Source organism: Phaethon lepturus, unplaced genomic scaffold (assembly GCF_000687285.1).
Source record: "Phaethon lepturus isolate BGI_N335 unplaced genomic scaffold, ASM68728v1 scaffold43601, whole genome shotgun sequence".
NCBI classification, from domain to species: Eukaryota; Metazoa; Chordata; class Aves; order Phaethontiformes; family Phaethontidae; genus Phaethon; species Phaethon lepturus.
The window spans coordinates 12,664-16,529 of NW_010516398.1; positions in this window are offsets into that span (position 1 = coordinate 12,664).

A 3,866-nucleotide genomic window follows, 5' to 3' on the forward strand; every position below is an offset into this window, starting at 1 on the left:
AACTCGAGCAGGTTGCTCAGAGCCCCAAAGTCCAACCTGACCTGGGATGTTCCCAGGGATGGGGCATCTCCCACCTCTCTGGGCAACCTGGGCCAGGGTTTCACCACCCTCATCATAAAAATTTCCTTCCTTGTACCTAGCCTGAATCTGCCTTCGCTTAGTTTAAAACCGTTACCCCTTGTCCTATCGCTACGGGCTCTATTAAAAAGTCTGTCTGCCCTTCACCCGGCGTCAACCCTGAACAGGCTGCAACAGCACCTTCGAGGGAAAGCCCACCAGGACCAGCTGCCACAGCTCACCTTTAAAAGCTTCTGCTCACGTCAGCCAGGTACGAGCTGTCTGCTGGCCTTAAAGCCCCCGTTACAGCCTCCCCTGCCCTACAGCACACGGGGGTTAAGAGCAGCTTTCTACTTTTTAGGTTACAGCGGATCTGAGAGTCCCCAGAAGAAAGGGAGAGTTTCCTAAGCAGCATGACTGACAAGACTGCAAAGAGGGAGTTTATTCAGAGCATTATCTGCTTCATTCCCTGGCGAAGGAAACTCATCTACTTTGGAGACTTAAAACTTCTAAAGAAAACTGCTATGATCTAAAGAGATTGGCCATAAAACTATTTGTATTGAAAACTTAGCCAGCGTGCCTTTAGTGAACTTCATTCATTAGCATTCTTCCTGGCAAGGTTTCCATATCTCAGTGTTCATTTTATACTTTAATTTGGTTAGTAGGTCTTTGTTTAATCGTCCTATTGAAAGGAGAACAAAGAAGGTTTAGGTGATACAGTGAAGCAAGACACTATATTGTATCTCTGGAAAGCCCAGACAAAGTCAGCAGGCTCTGATACTCTCCGATTCTTTTTTTTTTCTTTCTCTTCCAGGACATTTGGAATCACAAATCAGTTGCGGAGCATAAAGATCCTCACTGTACTTAGCTGCGGACACCTTCAGAAGAGAAACACCTTGTCAAGCAGAGAAATGATGCTTTGAGCACAACTTACAGCCCTGAAGGAAGATTATCTCAGGAAAAGCGCATCCCCATTACTCCAGGGATGGATGCTCTGCATTTATCTCTGTCCTCCAATAAAAACCAATAGTCATGATAGTTTCTTCCATTTCTGAGCTTTGTGCTTACCGTCTCGATATTAACGTCATGGTTTTTTCTGGGTGCAAAACTCGTTAAGAAGTTGCACTTTTGACTAATGACTAACACGCTTTGCAGCGAGCGCCCGGCACTGCCGTTTTCTCCAGCGTCCTGCAGGCAAAAGCTGCCCTGAAGGAGGATTTACAGGATAAAAAGGATAAAAAAACCCGCCTCGTTTCAGAATAAACGGAGCTGCTCCCCAGCCCCAACGTCGGCCGCACGAGAGGGCAGCTCCTGGGCTGGTGTAAACTGACACAGCTCCAACTGACTCCCAACTGACTCCAGATAATAATCTGGCCCCAGAATAAAGGCAGGATTCAACAAGCTGTTCTCACGGAATGGCTTTTACGCTCTGGAGTATTTGCTGTCCATACTGGCGGTGCGGCGTAACTCCCCTCTGTACGGTGCACCAGTAAAGGGGTGAAATCGGTCTTTCCTTTATCCCGCGGGCAGACAGCGAGTTGTCTTCTCACTGAAAACTCTTGAATTTTTGACTTTCTAAACTTTTAACCAGCTCTACACCAACTACCTGTGGAAATAGATATTTTCCAGAGGCAGTGCTCACAACTGACTTTGCTCTTTGATGAAGCTGATGCTCTTTGACCCTCCAAAGCAGGCAAACCGTTCAGAGACACCGATGCTCTACCATGACATCCAACGAGCAAACCAACTTGCAACCCGCCCGCCATGCCCTCTTCCCATGGGCAGCGGTGTCCAAAACCCAGATCATAAATGGATTCAGAGAAACACAAGTGCCCAAACCTAAAATCAAGCAGTGAACCAAGGGAGCAGCCCCAACTCTGGCAGAGTTTTTGGAGAAGAAACACAACCTGTGAAGTTACAGCAGCCAATACAAACATCTGGGGAAGCAGCTGGGCTTGCTCAGCGTTGGGTGGTACGAGGGGCTGTAAGGAAGGTCCATGCCACACGGCTACTTGGGGACCACTATTTTTGGAAGCCGATTATTCTTTTATGACACCGATTCCCGATACACCCCAGCGTAAGTGACAGGGGAGGCAGGCTTCACACGGCTACGGACCAAGGCTGGCTTCAAACCGATGACCCGGAGGTGAAGGGCCCCTTCTCCCATTACTAATCCCGTCAGCCACACAAGCCTCCTGAAAATGATGCTTTGGTTTTATTGCCACAGGGGTCATTTATAAAATCATAAAACCTAGGGTAGGAAACCAACCCGGTGGCAGCAACGCACAAGCACACACAGAAATCGCTGAACAGCCGTCGAAACGGCAAAGTTCAGCCCTCTCATGGCACCTTGAATAATTTAGTTGATTAAGTGTGAGAAGTTCTGATTAACGGAGGGGAGGAGGAAATGGATAAACAACTTACCAAAAGCTAGTTCTTTATTACTGCAACCAGGTATGACCAAAGACTGTGTATTTTGTATGTCTGCACATTACACGTGGAAAAAAACAAGAATCAGGTTTGCAACATCCAACAATTCAAAATAATAATAATAAAAAAAAAAATCAGACCCAGGAACTTTCTTGACTGGTAATTAGCAGGGATGGAACATAAATGAGGTGGCATTGAACAAAGAAGGTAACAGTGCACTTTTAATAAACCAATTTCATCCATATCTCCACTGATTTGCAATTTAACAGTTCTATCAGCAAAGCCTCATTTCCCTAACTAGACTGGTACTTTAAAAAACATGACTAATTCTTTCTCATTAATATCAATTTGGATGCATTTAAAAAAAAATCTCTTAACATCCGCGCAACAGGTTAAAGGGCCATATTCTCAAACATCAGATGTTTCTCACTGTATGGTTGAAAGTAGCAATATCTCCAAATTAACCGATGACGTCTAAAATCGCTTTGGAAACAAAAAGGTATAAATTCTTTTCCAGATTTATTTTTACATTTTATTTAGCTCTGAGACCCATTGCACTACAATATCTAATACTGACTTATTTTTTTTTCCCCCCTCTGCAATTTCCCTCATCATTTTCAATAGGGAACACGACGCGTATTCCCTTCATTGGTCTTGCCAAGGGGATACACAAAGCAGAGTAACGCATCTTCTGGCCTTGACGCCATTCTCTACCTCCTCCATCTAAACACGAGCCCGAGTGTTTTGGCAAACTCACTACCGCTTGTTAAAAAAAAAAGAAAAAAGAAAAAAAAGCTCAGTTCCAGCTACAGATTAACGCACTGTAGCTACCGTTAAAAGCGCGGAGCCCCTGGCCTAAGCTCTCAATTCAGAAGGCATTTAAGCACATGTAGAGCGAAGTGTGGGAACAGGCTCCTTGAAGGCAACAGGATTACTCACTTCTTAAGAAGTTACCACACATTTAAGTATCTGAATCGAGGCCTAATTATGGCGCTGGCCGCCTCCTCGTGCGCGCACCACTGGGGCAGAGCTCGCCAATCCCTTACAGCCGTACGGACAGGCGTCTGTGGCACAGGCTTTCAGTAGCTGCTAGGTTTGTATTCTCAGGCAAACGAAAATAAAAATCCTCAAGCCCTAAAAAATAATAATAATAACAACAAAAAGTACTTTATAAATATCAGGTATTTACACGTGTGAAAATCTTTTAATGGGAAGTGTTTTTACACACCAATGAAATGTACAAGCAATGAAAAGGTACACTGACAAAGACTAAAAAACAAAAACCAAAGTATAAAATATATTACAGGTCCACTGAAATAAATTCACACGGAAGAAAAAAATCGACACAATAGAAACTTTTTTTTAAAAAATAGAAGATA